Source organism: Schistocerca nitens, chromosome 5 (genome assembly GCF_023898315.1).
Source record: "Schistocerca nitens isolate TAMUIC-IGC-003100 chromosome 5, iqSchNite1.1, whole genome shotgun sequence".
In the NCBI taxonomy this organism is placed as follows: domain Eukaryota; kingdom Metazoa; phylum Arthropoda; class Insecta; order Orthoptera; family Acrididae; genus Schistocerca; species Schistocerca nitens.
Genome location: NC_064618.1, coordinates 651,031,205 through 651,046,269, shown reverse-complemented (window position 1 = coordinate 651,046,269; position 15,065 = coordinate 651,031,205).

Sequence of the window (15,065 nt, the reverse complement as noted above, 5' to 3'; positions counted from 1 at the left end):
CGTACCCCCAATAAACTGGCGTGAAAGAGGTGAGAAATTTTTACATCAATTGTGAGGTGGATAGAAAATACCCACAACTCTAATGAAGAATTTTCTTTTACTTGGGGTACTGATAATAGTATCTATTAAACAAGGCGAGTAAATAAAATATTATGTTTAAAATACAAAATCTTACTTTCAGTGAAGTAACGAAGTGTGCGTATTTTCGTTGAAAAAGAGCAAGTTTCGGCAGTTTAACATTTTTTTCATATGAAACTCCAAAAGTACAGCTTTGGGATTAATTAACGTAACTATATCATCTTCTAATTACAAAAACAGAAAAATAATCACGTCTGCTCTCATCCACAGTACGTCTGGAAGAGGGCATGAGGACCATTACTGGAACTGCCGGCCGGCCGAAGTGGCCGTGCGGTTAAAGGCGCAGCAGTCTGGAACCGCAAGACCGCTACGGTCGCAGGTTCGAATCCTGCCTCGGGCATGGATGTTTGTGATGTCCTTAGGTTAGTTAGGTTTAACTAGTTCTAAGTTCTAGGGGACTAGTGACCTCAGCAGTTGAGTCCCATAGTGCTCAGAGCCATTTGGAACTGCCAAACCTACTTCCGTTTAGCGGTAGCCTGTTATATTCAGACTTACTTTCTCGATCTCAGAAGAAAAGCTGACAACGTGCATTTTCTTAAGGAGACAGAGTTGCAGAAAAATGCATTTCAACATAGCGCTTTGCAGAACCCGGCAGCTATAAGCCTGAAGTCAAATTGTATCGATCTTTGCGTCTCAAATCTTCGATCACCGACAAGTGGAAAGAACCCTCGAATGAACATCCAGCGCATAACGCCCAATTAATTAAAAGCCCAACGACGCTAGTTACAGCATTTTAGATGCCCCAGCGCTATTGATAGAGCCTCAGTCGCTTCGGTCCGGGACGAGGGAGATGAAGCCACATCTTGGAGAAGTGTGGTTGTGAAAGTGTTTCGTGGTATTCGTGCTCAGGAGCTGGCAATAGGTACACTGGAACATAATGTGATGTACCTACTATATACTTTTCAAGCAGGGATGAAAGACGTGAAGCGACACGAACTGCTACGACCTGTTTGTCAAATTTAAACATTAAGCAGTGAAGTTGTTACGTACGTAAATGATTATGTTCTGTCACAAAACAACCATACTCATAATGAAGAATGATATGTTTGTATCCCAGAATACAGGAGAGGGCAAGTACATACCTACCTCTACCAAGCCCCCTCTCGGCCCTAGCCCTCTCCAGACTCCTATGTGGAAGACTGGTTATGAAGTTGCTCCTCAGATGAGGAAATTGTCGCAGAAGTCGATATTAGGCGGTTCGGATGAAATCTGTCACAAACCTGTTAACCTCAAATAAACGCTGAGACAGCCTGTTACGTTTTACTAAACGTGCAGGCGTGTGAACGAGTCATGAGGTAGACCTGACGCTTGCTAGTCCCGCAGTATCATGCCACAATAGAGCATCCAGCAGCGAATCGTAGTCGTTACCGTTACTCACTGGTGTGTCACCTAATGTTACGAGGTCGTTGCCAACATCTCGTACAGTGGGTTTACGAACATCTGCTGTTGATTACAGTAACACAAGGAGTGCTCTATCATCAGTATTCGATTTCAGTCAATTATAAATCTTATTTCATCATTTAGGGTAGCTAACGGAAAAAAGGAGCGGAAATGTTCTTTAGCAGGTGAACTAAAATTTGGTTCTTGCAATTTTTAATGCAGTATCTACAAATTAAGCGTTGGTGATGAACAGGCTATTGGTGATTCTTGGTCAGACTGCGTCAGGCAACATGTAATGCAATGCGATTTAAGACATTCGTCGGAGATTTGAGTACGTTCATCATTAAGGTCATAAATAAATTCTGTTGGTAATAAATTTGAACGTCATAATTAACGGCAATGGGAAGAATGTTTTCTGCATCAAACCTTACCATGGGTACTGTTCAAAGTCCTCAGCACGTTCTGCGGATCCCAGCTTAGTTCAATGGTAACGTCGTCGAATAAAATTTTGGGTACTTCACACAATACCATCTGTAACGTCCCGGCAGATCAAAACTGTGTGCTGCACAGGACTCAAAAATCGGAGAAGACAAGGGTTATGGGTTCGAGTGCTGGTTCTACACACTGTCCTGACGTGACAAGAAGCTTCAGATTAGCGCAGTATTCGCTGGCCACTGAAAATTTGTTCTGTAAATAATCCCATGGGCTGTGGAAAAGCCATTTTTCCGTAACGTACTTTCTCCTAGCAGAGTAACCCGCGCAAGTTATGTAGAAATTATGTGAATTTTCGAAGTAAGGAATGATACACTGGCTTAAGTGAAGCTGAGAAGTCGGATGGTGCGTCGTGACTGGATAGCTAAAGAAACAAGAAAGAGTCACATTAAAAAGAGTTTTGCCGAAAATTACAAGGATTTAGTAAGATAATATTTTCTTCGAAAGCAGGTTGTTGTGATTCAGGATCACAATACAGCGATTTATTTCGCACACTTTTGGCTACAATACCTTTTTTTTCTACATCATTTCCGTTCAATGCGATGATCTTCCGGCACTTTTGTGAGGGCCTGTACGCCCGCATGGCATCAGTCAACTGTTCGACGACGGAGCCAACGTCTGACTCGGTCAGTAACTTTCCCATCATCCGTGTACTGCCTCCTGCGAAGTGCTACCTTCATTGGGTCGAACAGTTGGAGGTCGGAAGGTGCGAGATCCAGGCTGTAAGCTGGATGAGGAAGAATAGTCCAATGAAATTTTTTGTGTTCCCGTCCGGAGCGAAGACCTGTCTGAAGCCTTGAGTTGTCCTGGAGAAAAGTTGGTTTGGGTTTTTTGTGGCGACGAACACGCTGAACTCGTTTCTTCGATTTCATGACAGAAATAAAAAGCACTTCAATGTACATCGCTGCTCCACGAGGGAGTACATCAAACAATATCCACATCAGAGTCCCAGAAGATCGTTGCCATGGCTTTACCGGCTGAGGCTGTCTCTTTGGGACAGATTTGCGCGACCAATCTGCGATGACAGACGCCTCGCCCAACGACTCACCGTGCTCTTGTTCAGTGCCAGATACCCGTAGATATTCTGCAAGGGCCTATGAATATCTGAGAGGGTCTGGTTTGCCGCCAAAAGAAGCTCAATGAAAACACTCCGCCTGGAACGCATCTACTTCACAGAAGCCATTTTGAAGGTTACGTACAGCTCCGCCACCTATCGGAACTCCCTCAATTATAGAGGCTGAAGCAGGAATATTGCACAATATTCTACAACAAATTCGCCATTTCAGCCGAATGTGGTAGGGAAAAAGAATGTGTTGCATTGCTTACTGTACCCCCCTCATAATTATCGGACTGAGAGTGACACCGCACATTCGATCTAAAATACTACATGTGATACTCTGATGCATACATCATCATCAATTTGGGATAGTAGTGTTGAGGCGAGCACCGGTTTGCTCTGTCCTACGTTCCCATGCGTTTCTTTCATGTGGCTGTGAACCCCGATGACTGACTGACCGGATCGCACATTTATATAACCATAACTATTTGGTGTCACCTGAAGATCAAGCTTTAGGCTTCGAAAAGGGTCTTGCAATAAATAAGAAATTAATGTAAAATGACGCGGGTTTTTTAGTCTATAAGCCAAATGAATGTGTTTTCAACTGTTACGAAATGAAACGCGTTCTGCAAAAGACATACTTTTATAAACGATTTCTAGCATCATTCGAACAAGCGATCCGTTCGTCGTATTTGCTCATGCTGGACTAACTAAATATTCTCTCCTGCCCAAATGTGGTATTGATATTAAGTTACCGATATTGACATGTTACAGCACTATTTCACTTTTACGGGCGAGCCCACAGCACGTGCATCTGACACCTGACCTGCTATCTTGCTCAGACTCAACTGATTCACTTACTCGTGCCCAAAGACTGGTAGCAGCCACAAGTCGCTCCGCTCGAAATATGACGCGCTCCAATTTCAACGGCGCTGTACTTCGGCCAAACGATGAGTAAGGATAGATAAGATCTGTTAAATGTCGGATCGATATCTGAGCCCCCGCCAGCGCACAGAAGAAACTTCACATCAGTTTATCAACAAAGCTTTGCAGCTACATGTAAAAATGGAGCCATTTCTGTACATTGTTGACTCTTGTGTGGGCAAAGCGATCCCTTGTGATACGATAGCCAGCCTGTCAATGAAATAGGAATAGCGATGTAATCATTAAAAGTGATTCCACCACAGTGTATGCCGTTCCGCAAACGTCCAGTGTACACTGATCACCTAGTCCTAGAACATTAATAGTGGGTAAAAGAAGTGTAAGGTCACTTTTGATATCAAATTAATTACTCAATTTAATTAAATTGATCACTGATGACATCATGGCTTTTTCCAGCTAGCATGTATCCCTTCCCCTACCACTCATCTAGGAACACCCCCTTCCCACTCCTGTAATGTCACCCACCCCCCACCACCCACTTTTAATGCAATTCTGTCTGTTTCAATTATTCGGGAGTTGACCGTCTGGTTTTAAAGTTTCTTTGCTTTTTGCGTTTAATTTGATTGGGAAACCGTTGAGATTGAACTTAACGTATACATGGATGGACTTGAGAAATGAAAGGATGCAATAAATTTTCATCTGAGATTATTACTTATGAAATATTCTGTTGCAGATTAATAAAAATGAATTTCTTTGAATATTCCAAAATAATTATTCAAGTTTTACTTTTATTCAAGTACTAAAGCTGTTTGTGAAAGAATGAAAATATTATTACCCATCGGACTTAGCAAACATATTCACGTTGCAGTGGATTTTTGTTTAACTGTATATACCCCGACTAGCTTAAGACTATATTATATGAAAATGTTTTCTTTTTTTATACTGCTAAGCTCTCATGAAAATTATCCACTTTTAAATACACTTTACGATGTGTTCAGAATTTATCACTTTTTGCAATGAAAATTTACAAAAGCTGCAGCTTGTATCCACCTGTGAATGCACAAGATAAAATCTACTATCTCCTTTCATTCTGCGTTTGGAATGCTGTGAAAAGAAACACTCTACTATTTTCGTTCACCCCTACCTGTACCGGTACCCTTTTTAGGATGCGGTCGTTATTGCCATCGTATATTTAAATCTGCCGCTGCTGTAGAATGCTCGCTGGCGGCGCAGCTCCGCACCGCCAGCGATATCCAACAAAATGCTGAAATTTCTTAAATAAAATGGGTAATTTCCGGTGCGAACTTGGCAGTAATTGTGACAAACAGATTTTAAAAGGTATATGTATTTTAACAGGAACAATTAAAATCTTTGCACACCTTTTACAATCCCAGCTACAAATGGCGTCGATCATCGACTTATGACAAATGAAGACTACCTAAGAGCCCAATTCAACGTCAAGGGTTCCTCTCCCATTCAGTCCGTACAGAAGACAAGCGATTCTATTACAGTATATTGTCTATTTATATCTTAACTAATTCTTGTACAGTCTTTGTCTTTTTTGATAACATATCGTTTCTTCTGTGGCGGTTTTCACATCCTCCGCCACAGATAGTATTTCTTACTCTTTGAATAATCATTTATAATAGCAAAATTCATAATTGTCTTTTTCCTCACAAAATCATACATGTTCTTTTAACCTTCACTTTGATTTGTGCTGCCAGAGAACGTTACATTGCCCTCTGGCAGCATTTGGCGAACAGTTTTTCGCCACATTTGACACAATGCTGCCATTAACGTTCGTACTACCATTGTCCTTTGGTTTATGAACACTTATACTTCACTTATGGGATGACCATTTCTTAGCCCAGGGTTATATTAGCTTTTACGGCTCCCCCATTCGGGCAAGGTGCAAACAGGAAACCTGGGTAAAACTGTGCCGGAGCCCAGCCATCCCATCTGGTTCGTAAACGTATTTGTTCATTTTTGCATTAAGCACTTTTATATACATTAACAGTCTATAATCAAATGTCACATAATAACACTGTCACATGCATTGATATTATAGTTTGTTGTGTAAACGTCTCTCTCGTACTTACTATGTCACAATATTACTTCAGGTTTGGATATCTTTTGACCTATCGCATCAGTTCGTAAATGTTATTCATACGACACTTTATCGTCAAAGTTTCATCACAACACTTGGTTTTACTAGGTTCATTCTGCCAAATCATTTCCGTATATTATATACAGTCAATGTTTTTAGAATTTAAACACAGCACATGTTAAGTGTTTTTCCCATAGTTCGTGATATTTTCTTTGGATATTTTTGGAGAATGTTTAGTTACACATCGACAATGACATATTCGTCGAGCGGCTTTAAGTAATTGTTGCACGGTGCTCGGCGCGTCGCGTCGTGTCGGCCCCCGCTGAGGACGATGCTCACGGTGTTGACAGCCACGGCGCGGAGAAGCGTGGCGCTGTCGCAGCTGCTTCGTGCCGTCCCGGTCACTGTGTGGTCGAAATTACCGCAGACGCGTGTTGCAGTCCAGACTTCCAGCGTGCCCTCTTCTTGTGATACTCTATCAAACATGGAACAAATTCACACACAGTGTACTGTTCTTACTGACATAAGTTTTAGCAGTGGGAGAGAATGCAAATGGTTAGCTGTAGTTATCACTCAGTAGGCCTTCAAAAATGGTTCAAATGCCTCTGAGCACTATGGGACTTAATATCTGAGGCCATCAGCTCCCTGGAACTTAGAACTACTTAAACCTAACTAACCTAAGGACACCACACACATCCATGGCCGAGGCAGGATTCGAACCTGCGACCGTAGCATTCGCGCGGTTCCAGACTGTAGCGCCTAGAACCGCTCGGCCAGTAGGCCTTCACTGATCTGGTTTGCACAATGTCGTTTGGGTATGATAACATGTTTGACTGGGCGCACAATATCTCTACGCCATGTCTCGACTCTGTCGCCCGTCACACGCAAGTCTGTATCACACTATATCTCCGCAGTCAATGCGCTTCCACAGCGTCCGTTGACATACAAAGACCTTTTATTTCGGTTCACAGTCACTGTAAATGTTGCTGTTAGACACTAATTTGTTTCACCGTCTCATTACAGATCACTATTTGTGTCTTGTGGATTACTTGTTTTCCTATTAAAACTGTAATGACAAAGTTTTCTTTTGTTTAGCATTTATAATCTCGCGTCGTATTGCTGTAGTCTTAACATTCACTATCTGTCTCTGCTACTCAATACTTCGTTCGTTCTCTTAGGTCTTTGGTTACAATGTCCATTATGCCGTCTTTGTAACAGTACAATTGTAACTTAGTTATTCGTTTATATTACAGGTGTGTGACATTTGCTTACATGGTTACATTTTCGGTATTTTTCCTTTGTCAGTTTGCCCGGTTATCACCCATTTTATTCTTAAGCAGACTTTCCTTGTGCATCCCAGCCGGATTCAGGCGTATTGTTCAGTAAACTTTTTTTTAATTATATATAAAACAACATCACATTTCATTTAAAGGTTCCTACATGACTACAGTGTAGTTTCTGTAGGAGGAGGTTGGTTTCATAAGTTTTGGCTAGCTATTCTTACGTGTTCAATTCACACGTGCTCCAATTGGAGCTTTAATTATTCGTAACTTTATGTTACCTCAGTTGCATTTAATGCCATTGACTTTCTCTCCGGTGGTGTACTCAGATCACTATTAGTTGCATTATTGGCTTTCATAATATAACTTCAAAACATAATTATCTCAGGGTTTCTTAGCACTAATATCATTCTGGGTTCAATGAAAATCTTATATCTTACATCTACACTCAAATAATAGAAAAATTGTTACAACAAATACTTTAGCTTTTTACACATGTTAAATATTGTCCATCACATAAATTATTTACTGGTGAATTGTTTATTTCGACTGTCCTCCTTAACATCTTTGCACAACAGATTTTTGCATCTTGACATCAGCTTAGCTTTGTGCAATCATTTCGATCATGTCAATTTTATCATCATTCAACGAAGAACAACACAAATAATCATAGAAAAAAGAAACACAAACATATCCTTATAGCTAAATCGTTCTGCACTCTAGTATATTCTCTATACGCATTATATATTACTACTGGCCATTCATTGTACGAACAATTTTACATCCTTTCGAGGATACAGCCCCGGCACTTTCCCCGACCGAGGATCTCCTAATAACTAACTACACTCATGTGCCCCCCCCCCCCCCCTCCCAAGAACCTCAGCGTTACAGGTGGAGGTTCCGTAGCTGCAACCACAACGGAGGGGTATCTGTTGAGAGGCCAGACAAACGTGTGATTCCTGAAGAGGGGCAGCAGCCTTTTCAGTAGTTGCAGGGGCAACAGTCTGGATGATTGACTGGTCTGGCCTTGTAACACTAACCAAAACAGCCTTGCTGTGCTGGTACTGCGAACGGCTGAAAGCAAGGGGAAACTACGGCCGTAATTTTTCCCGAGGGCATGCAGCTTTACTGTACGATTAAATGATGATGGCGTCCTCTTGGGTAAAATATTCCAGAGGTAAAATAGTCCCCCATTCAGGTTTCCGGGCAGGGACTACTCAAGAGGACGTCATTATCAGGAGAAAGAAAACTGGCGTTCTACGGATCGGAGCGTGGAATGTCAGATCCCTTAATCGGGCAGGTAGGTTAGAAAATTTAAAAAGGGAAATGGATAGGTTAAAGTTAGATATAGTGGGAATTAGTGAAGTTCGGTGGCAGCAGCAACAAGACTTTTGTTGAGGTGAATACTGGGTTATAAATACAATATCAAATAGGGGTAATGCAGGAGTAGGTTTAATAATGAGCAAAAGGAGTGCGGGTAAGCTACTACAAACAGCATAGTGAACGCATTATTGTGGCCAAGATAGACACAAAGCCCACGCCTACTACAGTAGTACAATTTTATATGCCAACTAGCTCTGCAGATGACGGAGAAATTGAAGAAATGTATGATGAAATAATAGAAATTAGTCAGATAGTGAAGGGAGACGAAAATTTAATAGTCTTGGGTGACTGGAATTTGGTATTAGGAAAAGGGAGAGAAGGAAACGTAGTAGGTGAATATGGATTGGGGCTAAGAAATGAAAGAGGAAGCCACCTGATAGAATTCTGCACAGAGCACAACTTATTCATACCTAATACTTGGTTCAAGAATCATAAAAGAAGGTTGTATACATGAAAGAAGCCTGGAGATACTGACAGGTTTCAGATAGATTACATAATGGTAGGACAGAGATTTAGGAGCCAGGTTTTAAATTGTAAGGCATTTCCAGGGGCAGATGTGGACTCTGACCGCAATCTATTTGTTATGAACTGTAGATTAAAACTGAAGAAACGGCAAAAAGGTGGGAATTTAAGGAGTTGGGACCTGGATAAACTGAAAGAACCAGAGGTTGTGCAGAGATTCGGGGAGAGCATAAGCGAACAATTGACAGGATTGGGGGAAAGAAATACAGTAGAAGAAGAATGGGTAGCTTTGAGAGATGTGATGGCAACAGAGGACCTAGTAGGTAAAAAGACGAGCGCTGGTAGAAATCCTTGGGTAACAGAAGAAATACTGAACTTAATTGATGAAAGGAGAAAATATAAAAATGCAGTAAATGAAGCAGGCAAAAAGGAATACAAACGTCTCGAAAACGAGATCGAGAGTAAGTGCGAAATGGCTAAGCAGGGATGGCTAGAGGACAAATGTAAGAATGTAGAGGGTTATGTCACCAGGGGTAAGACAGATACTGCCTACAGGCAAATTAAAGAGACCTTTAGAGAAAAGAGAACCACTTGTATGAATATCAAGATCTCAGATGGAAACCCCGTTCTAAGCAAAGAAGGGAAAGCAGAAAGGTGGAGGGAGTATATAGAGTGCCTATACAAGGGCAATGTACTTGATGACAATATTATGGAAATGGAAGAGGATGTAGATGAAGATGAAATGGGAGATACGATACTACGTGAAGAGTTTGACAGAGCACTGAAAGACCTGAGTCGAAACAAGGGCCCGGGAGTAGACAAAATTCCATTAGAACTACTGACGTCCTTGGGAGAGCCAGTCCTGACAAAACTCTACCATCTGGTGAGCAAGATCTATGAGACTGGCGAAATACCCTCAGACTTCAAGAAGAATATAATAATTCCAATCCCAAAGAAAGCAGGTGCTGACAGATGTAAAAATTACCGTACAATCAGTTTAATAAGTCACGGATGCAAAATACTAGCGCGTATTCTCTACAGACGAATGGAAAAACTGATAAAAACTGACCTCGGGGAAGATCAGTTTGGATTCCGTAGAAATATTGGAACACGTGAGGCAATACTGACCCTACGACGTATCTCAGAAGCTAGATTAAGGAAAGGCAACCTACGTTTCTAGCATTTGTAGACTTAGAGGAAGCTTTTGAGAATGTTGACTGGAATGCTCTATTTCAAATTCTGAAGGTGGCAGGCGTAAAATAAAGGGAGCGAAAGGCTATTTACAATTTGTACAGAAACCAGATGGCAGTTATAAGAGTCGAGGGGTATGAAAGGGAAGCAGTTGTTGGGAAGGGAGTGAGACAGGATTGTAGCCTATCCTCGATTCAATCTGTATATTGAGCAAGCAGTGAAGGAAACAAAAGAAAACTTCGGAGTAGGTATTAAAATCCATGGAGAAGAAATAAAAACTGTGAGGTTCACCGATGACATTGTAATTCTATCAGAGACAGCAAAGGACTTGGAAGAGCAGTTGAACGGAATGGACAGCGTCTTGAAAGAAGGATAAAAGATGAACATAAACAAAAGCAAAAACGAGGATAATTGAATGTAGTGGAATTAAGTCGGGTGATGCTGAGGGAATTAGATTACGAAATGAGACACTTAAAGTAGTAAAGGAGTTTTGCTTTTGGGGAGGAAAATAACTGATGATGGTCGAAGTAGAGAGGATATCAAATGTAGACTGACAATGGCTAGGAAAGCGTTTCTGAAGAAGAGAAATTTGTTAACATCGACTATTGATTTAAGTGTCAGGAAGTCGTTTCTGAAAGTATTTGTATGGAGTGTGCCATGTATGGAAGTGAAACATGGACGATAACAATTTCGGACAAGAAGAGAATAGAAGCTTTCGAAATATGGTGCTACAGAAGATTGCTGAAGATTAGATGGGTAGATCACATAACTAATGAGGAGGTATTGAATAGGATTGGGGAGAAGAGAAGTTTGTTGCACAACTTAACTAGGAAAAAATGATTCAAATGGCTCTGAACACTATGGCACTTAACTGCTGTGGTCATCAGTCCCCTAGAACTTAGAACTACTTAAACCTAACTAACCTAAGGACATCACACACATCCATGCCCGAGGCAGGATTCGAACCTGCGACCGTAGCGGTCACGCTGTTCCAGACTGTAGCGCCTAGAACCGCACGGGCTATCCGGCCGGCCACTTAACTAGAAGAAGGGATCGGTTGGTAGGACATGTTCTGAGGCATCAAGGGATCACCAATTTAGTATTGGAGGGCAGCGTGGAGGGTACAAATCATAGAGGGAGACCAAGAGATGAATACACTAAACAGATTCAGAAGGATGTAGGTTGTAGTAGGTACTGGGAGATGAAGGAGCTTGCACAGGATAGAGTAGCATGGAGAGCTGCATGAAACCAGTCTCAGGACTGAAGACCGCAACAGCAACAACTCATGTGGCACTATGACTATTTTAAAAGGTCTAGTATATACTAACTGCCACTTGGTGTTTTTTTTTCTCATCTACCCCTCTCTTGGACCAAGGAAAGGAATACGACGCACGACAGTATGTTTCATGTGGTTTCACCTCGATATTGTACCCTTTTACGATCCCAGGTCGGTCAGCAAACACTTCCGTGTAGTCCGATAACAACTGTACTAAATCTCGTTGCTGTGCTTAGTTTAAATTCTCTGATTGTGTCACTTTATCCATAAGGGAGTCTCCATTTGCACTGAATTGACCATTTTGTACATCCGGATAATAGAGATCCCTTCCTAATGAGTGATTATCTAAATGTACTATCCATTAATTCCCTCATTTGACATTAATCTCATTACGGCTGGGCACAAGTACCTCCTCAGATTTCAGCATGGGCAATTCCACTCTTCCACCTGAATTCACTAACCTTAATTTTCCCAGAGAAAGGTCAATAAATGCGTCCCTTTCTCTCAAGAAATCTACACCCAAGATGCAGGCTACCTTCAAACCCTTTACTGTTAAGAAAGAGCATACTATGGCTCCGCTTCCAATATACATTTCCACCCGCGCTTGGTGTTCGATTATCTGTCCCTGTGCACTAATGGCTCCAGTGATTCTACAATTATTCACGGGAAAAGTCGGCATATTCCTTTCTCTTCCCTGCACCTTGACTAACTCCATGCTCATAACGGTGACAGTGGCACCTGTAGCCACTATAGCCTTCACTTCAATGTCATTGATTTTGACCTCTAGTATCCCTGTACCTTTTCATTATGTTCTCTTAAACATGTGTATGCTTCAGTCAATAGCTCCTGCCCCATCTGTATACCGTCATTGTATCTTAGCATATAGATTTCAGGTATGTCATACTGTGTCGAATTGCTCTCGCTCTATTCCTCGGCCGACGATGGAGAGCGTATATCGGCCGAACTTAGTTTGTTGCTGGTTGTCGACGTCCAAGGTCGTTCCGTGTCATTGACCTCCACTAGATGTACGGTTTGGTGCGCCGGCCGCCACGGTTGCGCAATTGGTGCATTTTGTGTTATTGTCCTGCTATTATCGTATCGCTCGCCGTTTTGTCGCTCCGGGCTAGGCCTGCGATTCTGTTGCCAGGTTCGGTTTCCGCCACAGTGATTATTGTTGTTCCATGGACATCTGGAATTTTTCCCACGGCTATTTCCTGGGTGTCCAGCTTCGTACCGGTCTACCCGACGGGAGGCCCTAGCCACACGACATTTCATTTCATTTCATCGAACCTACGTTTCCTATCGTTATTGAACGGTGGACCATTGCCGTTTCGGTTTCTCCCATTATTCCCGTTCTGCAAAAATTCTTGCCGTTCATTGTTTCCTCCGTCGTTTCCACAATTAGTATTTGGCGCATTATTGTTTTGGTCATTTTTGTATCCGGATCCGTTATTTCTCGCCTGATCAGATGCTGCCTTGACGTCTTCTTGAATAAGATCAATGGAGTTAAGAAGAGACAAAAAATGCTCTATGTCATTTTCTGGCACATGTATGAGTTTTTCTTTTACATGGATTGGTAAATGCGACTTTAAGGGTCTTATTAGATCTCTTGCTGCAATTTGTTCATCCCAGTAGCGGGTTTTATTTATATATTTTTTGAAATATGTCCTTAAAATATGTCCTTAAAATATGGCTCCGGATTGTAAACATCTTTACGCAAACGCTCTTGTATGCATGCTGACCAGTGTTTAGCCAAAAATGCTTTCTCAGATTGTTTGTAGGTTTTGCAGTTGTCAGATGCTTCTCTCGCCCACAACGCGGCATCCCCTTGTATGTATTTCCGTACGTTTTCGTACTTGTCGGAGTCACCGACCTTCGCACGTAGCGTCTGTCACTCTGTGACAGTTCATTCTCGAGTTCGACCATACGTCTGCTGATATTCCACTGCCATTGTGGAATATCATTGTGCAGTATCCGTTTAACGTTTTGCACTTCTTTATTCGACCCTGTCTTTTCCTTCTAGTGCTACTTGTACCTTTTCATCCACTTTTTTGTAAATGTCAGGATCTTTCGTCTCTAACCACGTAGTAAATTCCTTTTCAGTTTTATTGGCTTGTTCACACAGTTTTTGTTCTATGACTTGTGTCGTGTCTATATCTAGAGTCTCTATTTGGTTGGCCAGTACACTTATATCATCAACTACGCTGGCGTTGGCCACCTGTAGGTTATTAACCTTTTCGCCGGCCGGAGTGGCCGAGCGGTTCTAGGCGCTACAGTCTGGAACCGCGCAACCTCTACGGTCGCAGGTTCGAATCCTGCCTCGGGCATGGATGTGAGTGATGTCCTTAGCTTAGTTAGGTTTAAGTAGTTCAAAAATGGTTCAAATGGCTCGGAGCACTATGGGACTCAACTGCTGAGGTCATTAGTCCCCTAGAACTTAGAACTAGTTAAACCTAACTACTAAGGACATCACAAACATCCATGCCCGAGGCAGGATTCGAACCTGCGACCGTAGCGGTCTTGCGGTTCCAGACTGCAGCGCCTTTAACCGCACGGCCACTTCGGCCGGCCGTTTAAGTAGTTCTAAGTTCTAGAGGACTGATGACCTCAGAAGTTAAGTCCCATAGTGCTCAGAGCCATTTGCACCATTTTATTAACCTTTTCGCTCAGTTCTTGTACGGCTTTCGGGATTGCTTCATAATTCTGCTTTAAGCTAGCAATCTCGCTCTGCATAAGTTCTAGCGACTGCATTAGTTGCAGATCTCTCTCTTGTTGTTTCCGATCACGTTCTGCCTTCTTTTGGATAAACTCGGCTATTTCTTTTCCACGTTCAGCCTGCTTAGCGTCACGCTCTGCCTGTTGTCGGACAAACCTAACATGAAAATTGAGCATGCGTTCTAACATTACTTGTACCGACTGCCCCCCCCCCCCCCCCCCCCGACACCTCACCACTCTCTGGTTCGTGTCCTGTTTGCGTGGATGGTACAGTTTCTTTACTTCCTACTGGAACCCTGGTAGTAGTGGCACCGTTCCTAGCGCCTCTGCCCCCAGATTCTCACATTGTATATCCTTGAATAAATTGCTAGTGCTACTTCAGCATCACTGCTTACTGATTGCTGTTCCGAATCCATACTGATGTTCCTTTGGCTACGCAACTTAACCACAGTCAGGCAAAAATTAACTTAAATAATCTGTCACTCAGATTTGAAGTGCCTAACCACACCCAAAAAATGCTGATTCCTTGTAAACACACTACACACTAAGATAACTAATTACTTTCACTTGGTCCTGTTGTAATCACTATTTACAAACTACAAGCACACCATTGATGATTTTAGAACACCGCACTGGAGCTACTCCACCACCAACAGGACAACTACACCGTAGTCTAGTCTCTCGTTGATTTATCTTGGGGTG